Genomic DNA, 16525 nt, shown 5'->3' on the forward strand with positions numbered 1-16525 from the left:
CTCACCTCTAATCCTTCCACTGATTATTTTATTGGCCTTTCTGCTAAGGGAAATAGGTCCTTCCTATTCCCACTATCTAGGTTCCTCATAATTTTATACACCTCAATTTATTCTCCCCTCAGCCTCCTCTGTTCCAAAGAAAACAACCCCAACCTATCCGATATTTCCTCGTAACTGAGGTGAGATGGAAGGAAAATTTGGCACAAAGGACTGCAGAGCATCAGTGATATGTTTTTACACTTTTACAGCATTTTAAAGATACCATGGACCAATAAAAAGGGTCCATAGGAATATTAATAACGGGAAAATTAAAGGAAAATATGAGAAAATAAGAAAACATTAAAAATAAAAGCAAAGCTAAGAGGGAGCATGAGGGGAAAAAAACCAAAATATCAAACAGTTCAGCACAGCATTTTACAAGCATAGAAGTAAAAAAAAATTGTTAAAAGCAAGGTGGGACCCGTGAGATGAGAAGAGTGGCAATTTGTACATTTAAGATCAAAAAACCGCAGAGATATTTAATAATTACTTTACAACTTTACTAAAGAAAAGAGGAAGTGAATCCTGAAGTGATGAGAGTGAGCTGTGATATTATCATAAATTGAAGACATTTTTTAGTTTATTAGGCTAAAGGAAGACAAAGCACCTAGGACCTTGAAGGAGAGGAAGATGGAAATTGTCAAGGATCTCAAAATTAGATTTCTGGTATTGAGAGAGGACGTGTGCCAAAGGATTGGGCAATGGCCAATAAGTATCTATTTTTTTTTCAAGTAGATAGAACTAATCTGGGCAACTACAGGCCAGTTAATTTAACATCTGTCAAAGGGAAAATTTTGAAGTCTTTAATTAAGGACAAAATTACCATTTACCTACACAAGGATAAAATAATTAGAAGTAACCACATGGATTTCAAAATGATCATGCCTGACAAACCTCAAAGAAGTCTTTGAGGAGGCAATAAACATGGCAAATGGAGGATTTGGTGCGCATGGACTTTAGGAAAACCATCAACAAAGCAGCACCAAGAGATCACTAGTGAAGGTTAGGGGTATGGAATTAGTGGCAAGATTACAAACCTGATAAAAATTGATTAGAAGGAAAAATACAAAGAGAGGGGGTGTTGGGGAATTTTCACTTTTGCCAATTGTATAAAGTAGGCAACTTTGGATCAGCTGTGTGTTGCACACCTCTCCTGCTGTTCCTTTTCAATGCAATACCGCCAGAAGTTAAAAATATCTCCAAAGTGCAAAGAGGTGTTTGTCAGAATGAACTGGGAGTAGTGAATAATAACTGGGTTCAGTTCTGGAGTTTCTTCTGTTCACTGTGTATATGGGGGTATCATCCTTTGTCAGTGGTAGCATTCTTCCCACTAAGGTTGTTGGTTCAAGCTCCACTCCACAGATTTAAAATAATCTATGCTGGCACTTCACTTTAGCACTGAGGGAGTACTGCACTGTTGGAGGTGCTGTCTGTTAAACCAAGCACCTGTGTAGCCTCTGTTATGCAGGCAAAGGTTCTGTGGCACTATCCAAAGAAAAGCAGGGGAGTTTTACAGTTGTCCTGAACAACATCCATCCTGCAACCAATATCACTAACAATAGATTATCTGGTCATTAATTTAATTGTTGTTTGTGGGAGCTTACTGTGCAGAAATTGGCATTTCTTTCAACAGTGACTACACTGCAAAAGTACTTCATTGGCTGTAACGTGCAATGGGACCTTCTGATGACATGAAATGTATTCAATATAAATGCAGGTGCTAGTTAAGTGCTAGTTAAGTTTTTCTTTTATATGGTCAGGATATAGGGTTAGAGGGGGTGGTGTTGAAATTTATGAACTAAGCTAGAGTTGGTGGTGTAGTTAAACATTTTCAAGAGCACAGGTAACAGAGAATGAGCTAGAAAATTGTAAAATAAATTTAATGTCAGGAGTGTAAGTTGATACTCTGAATGGAACTAGGCTCAGTGCTGTGCAGTGGGACTTGAGAATATCACAGGATATTAAAAGCACCAGCTCAGATTGGTAAGGCTGTAAAAAAAAACAAATGGAATTAAAGTTTTTAAAACAAAAGTTATAGAACATAAAAGTTGAGAAGTGGTGATGAGCCTGTCAAAAAAAACTTAATAAAGCCTCGGACAACTATGAGCAGTTTTGGGGTCCAGGCTGTAGGAAGGTCAATGGGACAAAGAAAAATACAACACAGATTCATTGGGATGATGTCTGCTTTGACAAAGTACCAAAACAAAGGCAGTCTTGAAAAACTGGGGATTTTCTCAATAGAACAGCATGATTACGGGCCATAAGATAGAAAGGGAACTAAATTGGATGGTGCCTGAAAGCCGATATGGCATTGCATTGTGCAATTAACCATGTCTGTAATCTAGAGCGCTAATGTAATCTAGGCAGGATTCCAACTTCATGCTGCCTGCTCATTTCAACGATTGCTGCATGCAGCAGCACTTAGGGCACTGTTCATTGGCTGCATGCATCAACAGGGGGCCTATATTATAATCAGCACAACAGTAAAACTCCCCTGCTTTTCCTTAAGGGGAGGTGCATTGTGACTGAAACAAATGCTGGCAAACATGCAAGAAGTGAACTTGACCGGGAAACAGTGAAGAATGTCACAAAGTGGGAGAGCACAGTTTCCAAGGTATTCAGACGCTGCACTTGGTGTTGGAGGTGATAAAGAGATGTTGTTTATCCATAGGGAGGGGAAATCCTCCAGACACATGGTCAAAATGCAGAGAGAGGAGATAGTCGTGGATGTCAATGACAGGAGTCAAGACCAGAGGACTTAGGTTCAGTGCCATGAGAAGATCAATGACCTCACACATGTCGCCAAGATCAGTGAATGCATCCATAAATGTAATATTGCACCAACTGCATTACTAGTCTCAGAAACTGCTCAATTCAGCACACCCCCATGCCTTATCTACCAACAATCTCTATCAGTCAGAACTCATATCTGACATTCGTAGGCTCCACTCCACCCTTGCACACTTAGCACTGCTGCAAGCCTGACAGCTTTTACTTGTTTCCAACTATTCAACCGTGACAGCCTTGTTACGTGAGCAGATTGCACAACACTCACTAACATACTCCCCTTTCTCTTGCAGGACAAAGTGGTGCACAACTGGAGGCAGCAGGACAAACCCTAGTAGGTCAGACATGCATGTCCTAAACCCCATTGGGAGACTGTTCTAGCCATTATTGGGATACTATTGTTGAGGCCATGGCCAGTGGCAGGGCTCAAACCATCGAGGAAGACAGCATCTTCATGCCGAATGCTCCTTCTTGCATCACACTTCCCCCTCATCCCATATAAGCTGCAGATGGTGGAAGCATACATCTCTTTCTTTCCCACCATCACTGCAATCTGATCTTTGTGCCTCCTTCCTTTCAGATCTAAGACCTGGCCAGACAGTGGAGAGAAGAGAGTGATGATGAAAGCACAATACTGTCACTTCTTTTCACATTCTTATTCATCTCAGAAGTTGATACCCTGTATATTTAGAGAATAGATTAGAGGTGGAATGTGCAAGTGGTGAGGCACTGGACATGAGTGGGCTACAACCAGAAGAGCTGGGGGCGAGGATAGTGCAGATGCCAACTCGCCAGAGGGAGAGATCACACACTGATTCTACTGTACAGGACTCAAATGAGCACTTTGATGGGACAGCCTAAAGGAGAAGTCTGGTGAATATGCTTGGTGAATTGAGAAGCCTGCAGAAAGCCTGCGGTATTTGTCAATGGTCTTGGAGGACTCCAACACCAGACATAAGGCTTTGTCCAAAGCTTGGAGCTCAGCCTTTCCAGCATGGAAGTGGTAATGAATTCCATTAGCACACTTGTAGATCCGACTGTGATGCAGCATCTGACAGTTATTATTTCTGCACAAGCAGCAGCTACCCAATCTCTTGAGTGCTACTATGAAAACTCAGATTGCTCTAAAGCAAGGTTAGACAGCTGCCATCATAGCTGTGGATACAAGCGTGCAAAGGGGATTTCAGGGTGTTACAAAAGGCCAGCAATCTGTTCTCCAATGGATTACTAAGATTGCTTAGTTGCTGCACTGGGAGGCTGGCAGTGGCTCCATGGCGAACAAACCTGTTGTCCTTTCTAAGGACGACAGCATTTGTCCTCCCACCCCTGCCCCTTTCCTTGCTGTTGCCTGTCAACCAGCCAGCCCAGACTGCTACGGCCCATGCTGAGGTGGTGCTGTTTGAAGCCAAGCTTTCTAGACCCAGAGCTGCTTGAGATTGGTCTGCAAGGTCATCTGTAGTCCCTCCCTCAGCAGCCTTTCACCAGCCATGTTGCAGCTACTGGTCACTACTACCTAGGACTGTAAAGGCACAATGGAAGACAACAAGAACAAATTGTTTCCATTTAGATCCTTTATAATGTAATAAAGTGCCCCAAGGCACTTCATAGAAGCATTATAAAGCAAAATAGATGCTACATAAGAAGGTATTAGAACACCTGACCAAAATCAGAGTTAGGTTTTAAGGAGCATCTTAAAGGAGGCAGGAGGTCTATGGAGACTGTCATGAAGAAATATTAATGTGTATAAGGTTGTTGGAAATTATTTTTAAAATGGAATTTGAATAGGGTCTATGTTTATGGGCTGAACTTTCTGGCTGGCGGGGGGTGGGGGGGAGTGGGACCAAGCGCAGACCCGATTGCCACCCACGATCGGGTCCGCGCTGCCATTTTACACAGGCGGGCCAATTAAGGCCTGCCCAGCATGAATCGTGGCTCCCGAGGACGGCGGGCACGCGTGGGCGGTGGGCGGGCGGCAGCGGACTGCAATGACCACTGGGTCCAATGATGACCCAATGGCCTGTTTTAAAACGGCCTTTCAAAGGTTCTGAATCATGGTCAGTGGAAGGGCTCCCTAGAGCGCTGCTGGTGAGCAGGCCAGGCAGGAGGGTAGAGCACTGTGCCCCTCGTTTTTCTGATGATTGCCTTGCTGCCCTCCTTGAGGAGGTGGCAGCACAGCGGGATGTCCTCGTTCCCAGGGACTGGAGGAGGAGCCCACCCCACCCCCCCTCCCACCACATGACCAAATGTGCCTGGGAGGGGGTGGCAGAGGTGGTGAGCTCCCACAATGTGGTGCGATGCACCTGGATCCAGTGTCGCAAGCACTTCAACGACCTCTTGCGCTCGGGAAGGGTGAGGACATTGGTCACTTAACCCAGCAGGTAGGCTCCCCCCTCACTCCACCCCACATCCCCTCTCCCCAACCACCACCAAGGCTGAGTTTAGTGACTGCATTTTATCATTGACAGCATATGCCCTTCGCTGGGCCAGCAGATATTGCCCATGCCGAGATCACCCTGAGAGGGTGGTGAAGAAATGGGTTCTGCACCTGCAGCTTGTGATACACTGAGACCCACATGATTGTTTTGGGGGCATCTTCATTGTCCACAGCGTCCCTCCTTTCCAGTGCCAGATTGTGGAGAGTGCAGCATGCAACCACTATCAGCGACACATGTTCTGGGAGGTACTGGAGTGCGTCCCCGAGCTGTCCAGGCATCGGAAACGCATCTTGAGAAAGCCTATGGCTTTCTCCACCACAGCCCTTGTGGAGGTGTGGCTCCTATTGTATCGCTGCTCAGCTTCTGTTCTTGGATGGCAGAGAGGCATCATGAGGCGCCTTCTATGGGGATAGCCCTTGTCACCCAGCAGCCATCCATCAAGCTGAGCTGGAGCACTGAAGAGCCTCGACACCTGGGAGTGTCTAAGGATGTAGGTGTTGTGGGAGCTGCCTGGGTACCCTGCAGACTTGAAGAATTAGCATCCTGTGATCACATACTATCTGCACGTTCATGGAGTGGAAGCCCTTCCTGTTGACGAAGGCACCGGGCTCACCTGCTGGCGCCTTGATGGCCACGTGTATACAGTCTATTGCACCCTGGACGCGGGGGAACCCAGCATGGCCGCGAAGCCTCTGGCTCACTGTGTTTGGTTTGCTTGGTCCCAAAGGCAGAGGATGAAGGTCAATGCATGCCTGAACAGAGCGTCGGTAACCTGCTTGACACAAGTGTGGACAGCTGATTGGGAGACATCGCACAGATCACCCACCAACCCCTGGAAGGAGCCAAAAGCATAGAATTTGAGGACAGCTGTGACCTTTAGAGCCACTGGCATGGGGTGTCCACCCACACAGTTCAAGGAGATCTCAGGCCCAATCATCTGACAGATATAGTTGACTGTCTCTCTTGAGAGACGGAGCCTCTGCACCTCAGATATATTGAGGTAGCTGCTTCGCCGCCTGTATACCCTGGCAGCAGGACGGTGGCATTTTCTGCAGCCTCTTTTGCCTTCAACTATCTCTTGGCCCTGCGCCCCTTGTGCCTCCGCCTGACCTGCCAAAAGTGGCTTCCCTGGAGGCTGAATGTGCACACCTGGCCTCCTCCCCCTTCTACCCTTCCCTTCCTCCTCAGAGGAGATGCCTCCAGTGGAGAGTTCAGCTCCCATTCCCAGGCTAAGGGAAGGCTCCCTGAAACCTGCAGGCCCAAAAACGATTCTTCACTGCAGAGTGCTGATCTGAAGGTTGTGAGTCCAGTTCAAGCAGCTGGTATGCATTTTGAAGTATTGCAGATCACACAGGCATATATCGGTAACTTTGAAACATCAATATTTGGCAGAGCACATTCCTGACCCCACTGACCCTCTTATCCCTCCCACAGATGAGGTTTATACAAATGTGTCCTACTTGCCTGACCGTTGCAACCACGTGCCGACCCGAAGATTGTACGGGTGCTGAAAAATCGTGGTAGATTGGTGCCTTAAGGGCCTTAGGTGGCCCGTTAATTAATGGCGGGTGTGCGTCGGAGAGCATTGCGCACCTACCCAACGGAACATTGCGATGGCGCGTAGTGACATCAGGACGCTCGCCCGACATCACCACGCATCATTTTACATGCATGTGGGGCCCGCCCCCGCACGCCAATGGAAAAATTCTGCCCTATGTGTGTACCTGTGTGTGTGTGTGGCTTAATTGGATTAAAGCCAGCTAGTCTGATGTACAGTAGCTTGAGGTGTTAATTAGATAAATGTAAGGATACAAGGTAAAGAGTACATTTGCATTTGTTGAACAAACCATTCAAAAGAAGAGGGTAAAATCTTGCACCTAGCTGGGAGTTGCCAAGCAATGTGTTTAAATTGCTAATAACATTGGTGGAAACAAAGGATTATTGTTAGGAGAGGTAAAATTAAAGAAACTAGTAATACAATGGAAAATTTACATTCAAAGGGAAAGTTAGGTATAAGCAGAAAGAAGTTTGTGTGTATAGGTCAGAGGCAGGTAAAATCTAACCCTGTAAGCCTGTAAACCCTACAATTGTGTTTGCAAAGGAACCAACTTGCAAGGGACCTCATTTTGAATTCGTAACATCAAATATGTTTTGCCTGGAGTCTGTTTGAAGCCTCTATGGGTTATTGTTGCCTTGATGAATATTTACCTGGGAGTTATTAATTTTGAGATTTGTTTTAAAAGTTATTATGGTAGTAATTTGTAGATGTGTGTGTTTAACTGGTTAAATTAATACGTGTTTAATTTAGCTTTATATAAAAATCTCTTGAGGCTTGGTGGTTTTATTTCTGAATTCAGAGCTGCATCTCAAACATACTAATTGAAAGTCTAGGTTATGACAGTTGTTCAAGTTTCCTTCTGGGATTTAAACAACTCAGCCTTTACCAATTGCTGTGTCATAAGACGACAAAGAGGTTTAGGGAGAGGATTCCAGAGCGTAGGGCCTTAGCAGCTGAAGGCACAACAACAAATGGTGGAGCAATTAAAATTGGGGATGCTCAAGAGACCAGAATTGGAGGAGTGCAGATATCTCAAATAGTTATGGGGTTGGAGGAAATTACACAGAGGTGAGGTCACAGTGGGATTTGAAAACGAGGATGAGAATTTTAAAATCAGTGCATTGCTTAACAGATACTATTGGAATGAACAAGGGTTATTATACTTTCGTATGCAATATGGAATTATTTTATTTATAAAGTTGGTTTAGAATGTTTATTTTGTAGTTGCTTTTGTTTTTGCATTGTGGCCAAGTGGTCAACCACAGAGGGAAGGTAAGATCTGGGACTATTGGTAAACTGGGAAATGGAGTTACAGTTGCTGGTATCGCACTCAGATAAGTTCTTCATAGACAGCCCACTCTGGAAGGGACTTCTTAGGTTACCTCACTGTTCACATTGGTGGAAGGATCCAAAGCCAAAGAATACTGATTAACATGGATTGGCAAAAGAAGCAACAACGTCATGAGGAAAAGCTATTTTGCACAGCGAGTGGTTAGGATCTGGAATTCATTGCGTGAGAGTTTGCTGGAGGCAGATTCAATTATGACTTTCAAAGTAGAATTGAATAATTATTTGAGAGAATTTGAAGAGAAGATTTTTAGGGCTACATGTGAGACTACTTGAGTTGTTCTTGCAGAGAGCCAGCATGGGCATGATAGACTGAATGGCCTCTCTCTGTGTTGTAACCATTGTATGATTCCATGATTCTATGACACTCGAGCTTAGATTGGATTGTTGATTGAAGGAAAAGGGGATAAGAAAATAGACTGGGCCTTGGATTAGGATTATTTGCTCATGTGGACTGTAAACACCAAACCTGAACGGTCAGGCATGTGACTTTTTTCCATGTGTTAACTCCTATTTATTTCTATGTATATTTATTGATACAGTCAATTTTTCATCTAATCTTAAAAAAATCATCAACATTATACAAGCTTGTCTTCCAGAGGGTCAGGTATACCTACACTCCAGAAATATGAAGGATATTAAAGACAAATTTTCCAAGGAGAAACAGATATAGGAAAAACAGAAAGCAAACATATGTGAATAGACGCAGAAAAAATAATATTAAAATAAAACCCTCAGTGCCTCAAGCCTTTCTGTCATTGTGTCAGTCATGGCTCAGTTGATAGCTCAGTCTTGAACCTGCATCAGAAGGTTGTGGGCTCAAGTCCCATTCCAGGTAATTAAGTAAAAAAATCTCAGCTGATACTCCAGTGCTGCACCGTTGGAGGTGATATGTTTGAGTTGAGACATTGTTGGATCCAGACCCCTTTGGCTTGTTGAGGCTAAAGGATCCAGGTTGCACATTTAATTCAGGGTGACCAAGTTGTTGCAGAGACAAAGAACATCAGGGATAAGTTAGAATAATTACACATTATTTATTTACAAACAAAACTCAGCAGCTACACTTGTGGGCTCACAACTCAAAATTCTGTCATCACTCTTCAATGTCTAACTCAAGACTCTCCCACAGTGGTAGCCCGCGCTACTTTGCTACTGGTTATTAAGATCATGTGATCTTACATTACAACACTTGTCTTAAAGGTGTATTCCATATCAGATTACTACAGACATTTTCTGCTGTCTCAGGTAGATGCAAAAGATCCCTTGGCACTATTTAGATAGATCAGCAAGAGAGCTGATGTAGGTCTGGAGAGGGATGCAGTGGTTGCTGTCGAGGTTCATCCCGAGCAGTTCTGTGACAGAGGACTCTGTGCTCTACGGGCTGTTCCCAGGGACACACACCGAGACAAACATCAACTGCAGCTGGAGGATCATCAACTCGGTGAAAGACGCTCTTTGGTCTATCCGAAACTTGTTGGTTTTCCAGCGCAAAGAGTTGTGCCCGACCGAGTGTAGCAGACTAGCACTTTCCAAGGTCCAGGACTACGTGCTGAGGGACACAGTTAAGCTTGGGGCAGCCGCCGCAAAGGCGCAATGGGGAAGGGTCGCTGCCTAAGACCCTTCTGCCACAGTGCACTGGGGGGCTGGGAACTGTAAAGTGCCCCTCAGGCTGTACAGATTAAAATGTATGTCTGCCAATGATTGAAATATTCATTGTTTTTTCTGATACACCTTGTGTTTCAGTTTGTAAAAGTTGAACCTGTTTGTATTTTTGTAATGGTGATTTAAAATGTTCGAAATGTTTTTGAAGATTTATGAATAAAGTATATTTTTGCAAAAAAAAAAGCAAGAGAGCTGATGTAGGCAGTGGGGAGGAGGGGTGGAGTTGACAGTGAGCTGTTAGTGTTCACCATCATTACCCCTCTGAAACTGACCGTGACTTCAGGATATGGAGATTAGTAGATTAGCATAGAAATCCTGAAATTGCAATTTGTCACTCAGGGTGCTGACACAGACTGGGTTGTGGATGCCCCACCCTCCCCATAGCCAACAATCATTGAAATCAGTGAGAATATCAACTCTCCCTCTCCCACGTCACTATTTCAAATTGCATAAAAAGCTACACCTTGAGTAGTCAGATATAGTTGAATTTTTAATTCAGAATCTTCTCATTTCTAATCCTAATTGGAATCGATGAAATAATCTGGAGAGTTCACTTAGACTATTGCCAAGTCAGTGGTTCTAAATTTGTACCTTGGTCAGCAGCATTGGGTTTACGTGAGTAACTATAGAATCATGCAATCATGCAACACAGAAAGCGGCCATTCGGCCCATTACAACTGTACTGGTTCTTTGAAAGAACTATCCGATTAGTTCCAGTCCCCTGCTCTTTTCTTTTAGTTCTTTAATCTGTTTCCAGAAACTTTTCAGCCAGTGCATTTCAGATCATACCCAGAAGGGAAAAAACAGTAAAAGCTGTGAAATAAGAATACTGGTCTGAACTAGTCTTGTATATTTTAAAATGGAACACCAGTAAAAACTGGGAAATAAGAGTACTGGTCTGAGCTGTTTTTCCTTCTGGGTAACAATTTGCCGGTAAAAAAAAATTCTCTCCATCTCTATTCTGGTTCTTTTCTCAATCACCTTAAGTCTGTCTTGTGGTTGCCAACTCTTGTGCCAATGGAAACAATTTTGCCCTTTGATGAAAATTGTTCATATTGTTGGACACTTCTATTAAAACCCCCCTTAACCTTAACTACTCTGAAAAATATAATGCCAGCTTCTCTAATCTCTCCCCACACATGTGTGGTGCGAATGTTACTTATCACTTGTCAGCCCAAGCCTGGATGATGCCCAGGTCTTGCTGTCCAAATGCATTCATGCCACACACGTGTCAGGCAATGATCATCTCCGACAACAAAGAATCCAACCATTGCCCCTTGACATTACCGTCACTGAATCTCCCACTTTCAATATCCTGGGGTTACCATTGACCAGAAGCTGAACTGGACTAGCTACATAAATATAGTGGCTAAAAGAGCAGGTCAGAGGCTAGGAATTCACCTCCTGGCTCCCCAAGGCATGTCCATCATCTACAAGGCACAAGTCAGGAGTGTGATGGAATACTCCCGACTTGCCTGGATAAGTGCAGCTCCCACAACACTGAAGAAGCTTGACATCGTCCAGGATGAAGCAGCCCACTTGATTGGCATCATCCACAGACATTCATTCTCTCCACCACCGAAGTACAGTAGCAGAAGTGTATACTGAAGTAAGACTCCCAGAAGTGGAAATCATTGAACCTCATTGTAGTCAGCTTAGGCTTCGACATCGGCCTAAATTTAGTGCTGGAACAAATGCCAACTTTATACCAACTCTGATTTCATGGAGTGTGAAAGCACTTTAAAGCTACTAAAAACTTTCAAACTAATATTATTGGTGAGCTTATACTTACTTTCTCATTTTTTATTACTTCGGTGTCTGTCGCAAGGATGCCTGTTTTTGACTGTTGTGAATCAGTAGAATGGTTCAAAGTGGATTGACAAATATGTAAATTTTACCTAATCGGGAGGTAAGGAGGCAAGTTTTCACCTGACAAGTTGGGTGAACTTGCGAGAGGGCAGCAGGTTAAAAGAGCTCACCACCACCTTCTCAAGGGCAGTTAGGGATGGGCAATAAATGCTGGCTAATCTCTCTCCAATCTCTCCTCCAATCTCTCTCCATTGGTGCACCTGTGGCTGGAAATACTGACAGAATCTCACATTTTCTGCTTTTACTCCAGAATTGTCCTCTTCATCAACGGTTGCTGAAGCTCAGCATTTGCATTGAGCAGAATGAAGCTTGGAGGATCCTGCACTCTTTGACAGGGACACTCCACTGCTGTACCTGTCTCCAACACCTGCCCCTGCTCACATGTGATATGTGTCTCACCACGTAAAATTGTCTTGGTAGCCCCATCCAGGTGTGTGTGTGTGTGTGTGTGTGTGTGTCTGTTGGAAGGTGCACATGAATCATATGACAGTGTATTGTTGGAGTAAGCGACCTCCTCTTAGGGGTCTTGTTCTGCATCAACTCCTGAAGGACATTTGAATTAGAACTGACAAGTTGAGAGTGTTCTAACTCATCATTATGCATAATTTCATCTTTAATTTCTTGCTGTCATCAAGCCAACATGAGAAAGTGTTGTATGCCAAGTGGCTGTCTGTCATTTCATTCTATTACTAGGTATCTGGAAGACAACCATCTCTTCATCTTCGGTGGCTAATCAAATCAAGCCTCATCTTACCTCCAGCTGCTCTGCAGCTGTCAAAGTGGAGAAGACTGGAGGGCCTCCTCGAGTTCTCTACTTGGTGTTCTGTGCTCTCTGCTGGATGGATGCAAAGAAGAGACCCAAGTGTGAGAAATGAAATGTTTTGAAAGGAAGGAAGGACAACATTTGTGGAGGGTCACTGTGAGGGATGGGTGTGACATTACATTAAGATGAGGGTGAATGTCAGTGTTGGCTGGTCGGATGGAGATGTGAGGAGATGTTTTGACAGAGAGGGGTGGGTGCACTTGCAAGGCTTATTGGTATGAGGAGTCATGTGTAGGTGAAAACTTGGGAAGGCAGAATGAGGGATGTTGCAGTAAGACACAATTTGGGTTACAGTCGAATGTGCATTGCCACTCACCTTTCCTCATATGTTAAGGTAATTGACCCTCTTACGGCATTCATGAGTGTGGCACCACAGTCCAGTGTCGACACGCTCTCTTGCTACCAGCCAAGCCTGCTGGTGTTTAAGGGAGGCTGCTTCCTCCTGTCTGGAAGGAACAGAATCACAAGAGATGCCATGCTGAAGCATGGTGTTGCCTTGCTACATTGTGCCTTCAATTTCTACATGCTCTGGCTCTGTCTGAAGACTGCTACCTTGCTTCAAGTCTGATCCTTGCATGATCTCTTTAAATACTTCAGCTGAAATATACTGTTTTGAGTCACTATCACGTTCACTCACTTCAATTGCTGCAGAAACTCCTGGGTTCCCATTGTCCTGTCAGGCTTCATGACTGCAAATTGGTGGGAACATTAAAATTCAGCACAAGTGGACAAAATCCTTTACACAGAGTGCATTAGAATGTGAAGTTGTCTGCCACAAGTCACTATTGAGGCATGACTCATAAATCCCTTTAAAAGGTTAATTAGGAAGTTTCTTGGGAAAAAATTAACCATTATAAGAACGAGAAGGCAAGTATGATTAGGCTGGGTGGGTTCATGCGGAGAGAAACAAGACCTAGCAGACTTGATGGTGCAAATGGTGCATTTCTGTTCTGTAAAATACAAGGGTAGAGATTTGTCCTGGGGGTAACACAAAATTAGCACTTTCATATTGGTAAATTGGGCGCTATCATATCACCAAATTGGATGTTATCATATCGGCAAAAGAGGTGCTATCATATAGCCAAACTGGATGTTATCATATTGACAAAATAGGTGGTATTATAACTACAAAACGGGCAGTATCATATCGGTAAAATGGGTGCTATCATATTGGCAAAATGGGCGGTATTACATCAACAAAATTATGGTATATAGGTAAAACAGGCAATATCATATCAGGAAATCATGGTATCATATCAGCAAAATAGGGGCTATCATAGTGGCAAAATAGATGGCATCACATTAACAAAACAGTCGGTATCATGCTAAAAAAAAGATCAGTACCATATCATCAAAATAAGGCTATCATATCAACAAAAGGGCCGGGGGCAATCCTGAGTAAAATATTTAATTGGTCTGTGGAATTCTCTTCCCCAGAGAGCAGTCGAGGCTAGGTCATTGAATATTTTTAAGGCTGAGTTAGATAGATTCTTGATAGACGAGGGAGTCAAAAGGTATGGGAGTAGACAGCAAAGTGGAGTTGAGTCCACAATCATATCAGGCATGATCTTATCAAATGGAGAAGCAGGCTCAAGGGGTTAAATGACCTACTCTTACTCCTAATTCATATGTAGTGCCAAATTCAATAGGTTAAGATTGGATTTGTCCCAGGAAAATTGAAATCAAAGATTGTCAGGCAAAACTGTAAGAGAACAATGGGCTGGCATTAGTGAGAAGATGGTTTGGGTACAGCCGTGGTACATTCCCACGAGAGGGAAAGATAGGGCGAGCAAAGTCAGAGCTTCCTGGATGACAAAAGAGATAGCAAGTAAGATGAAACAGAAGAAAGGGTGCATATGACAGATGGCAGCCTGATAATCCAAGTGAGAACCAGGCTGAATATAGAAAGTTCAGAGGGGAAGTGAAAAAAGGAAATAAGAGAGGCAAAAGGACAGTATGAGAAGATACTAGCAGCTAACTAAAAGTCTTCTAAAGACATAACAGTAAAATGGTAGTAAAAGGAGGGATGAGCTGATTAGGGACCAAAAAGGGGATTAGGCAAGGAAGCAGGGGCCATGGCCGAGGTATTAGATGAATACTTTGCACCTGTCTTTGCCAAGGAAGAAGATGCTGTCAAAGTCATAATGACAGGGGAGATAGCTAAAATGCTGGATGGGCTGAAAATTGATAAAGATGGGGTATTGGAAAGGCTGGCTGCATACTTAAGTCACCAAGACTGGATCAAATGCAACCTAGAATACCAGGAGAAGTAAGGTGGGAATTGCAGAGGCACAGGCTATAATCTTCCAACCCTCCTTGGATACACGGGCAGAGTGGTGCTTCCGTAGGACTTTAGAACTGCAAATATTACACTGTGACAGATCCTTTTCTTGAAATATATTAATGACTTGAACTTGGGTATACAATTTCAAAATTTCCAAATGATGCAAAACTTTGGAAATTTATTGAACTGTGATATGGTAATAATAGACTTCAAGAGAACATCGACAGGCTTGTGGGATGGGTTGACACATGGCAGATTAAATTTAATGCAGAGAAGTGTGAAGTGATACATTTTGTTGGGAAGAATTAGATGAGGAAATATAAAATAAAGGGTACATTTCTAAAGCGGATGAGGGAACTGAGAGACACGAGGGTACATGTGCACAAATTGTTGAAGGTGGCAGGGCAGGTTGAGAAAGCAGTTGAGAAAGCGAATCCTCAGTTTTATAAATAGAGGCAAAGAGTACAAAAGCAAAGAAATTATGATGAAACAGAACAAAACATGATAACACACTGGTTTGGCTTCAATTGGAATATTGTGTCCAGTTCTGGGCACTATATTTTGGGAAGGATGTGAAGGCTTTAGAGGGATTGCAGAAAAGTTTATGAGAATGGTTCCAGGGATGAGGGACTTGAGTTATGTGAATAGGTTGAAGAAATTGTAATTGTCCTCCTTAAAGAAGAAAAGGTTGAAAGGAGATTTGAAAGAGGTGTTCAAAATCATGAGGGGTCTAGGCAGAGTAGATAGAAAGAAACTATTCAAAAGGCCGGCATGGTTTCTTTCTATGTGGTATCCATTCTATGATTTTGTTCTATGATTCTATCACTATTGGCAAAACCTTTGGTATTATATTAACAAAATGGGCAGTATCAGATCAGCCATCTGTTATACACCCACTTTCTATTCAGCTGCAATTTCTTTATTCATTCGTGGGATGTGGGCATTACTGGCAAAGACAGCTGTAATTCCCATCCCTAATTGCCCTTGTGAGCTTGCTTCCTGAACCACTGCAAAGTGTTGTGCTGGTGTTTCCACAATGCTGTCAGGTAGGCAGTCCCAGGATTTTGACCCAGTGACGATGAAGGATTGGTGATTATGCTTCCATGTCCGGATTGTGTGACTTGAAGTGGAACGTGCAGGTAGTTCTGATAAAGGGTCACAGACCTGAAATGTTAACTCTGTTTCTCTCTCCACAGATGCTGCCAGACCTGCTGTGTCTTTCCAGCATTTTCTGTTTTTATTGTAGGCGGTGGTTCCAAGTCAAGATGATGAGTGGCTTGGAGGGGATCTTATAGGCGGTGGCATTCCCAAGTGTCCACTGCCCTTATCCTTTTAGGTAGCAGAGGGACGAGTTTGGAAGTTACTGCTGAAGGAGCATTGGTGAGTTGCTGTATTGCATCTTGAAGATGGTACACACTGCAGTCACCATGTGCTGGTGGCAGAGGGAGTAAATATTTAGGGTGGTGGATGGAGTGCTAATCAAGCCAGCTGATTTGTCCTGGATGGTGTTGAGCTTAAGTGTTGTTGGAGCTGCACTACAGTTAAGTGGAGAGAATTTCATCACACTCCTGACTTGTGCCTTGTATAAGGTGGAAAGGCTCTGAGGAGTCAGGAGGGGAGTTACTCACTGCAGAATACTCAGCCTCTGACATACTCATGAAGTCAGAGTATTTATAGGGCTGATCCAGTTATATTTCTGGTAATGGTATCCTCCCAGGATG

Source organism: Carcharodon carcharias, chromosome 9 (genome assembly GCF_017639515.1).
Source record: "Carcharodon carcharias isolate sCarCar2 chromosome 9, sCarCar2.pri, whole genome shotgun sequence".
NCBI lineage: Eukaryota > Metazoa > Chordata > Chondrichthyes > Lamniformes > Lamnidae > Carcharodon > Carcharodon carcharias.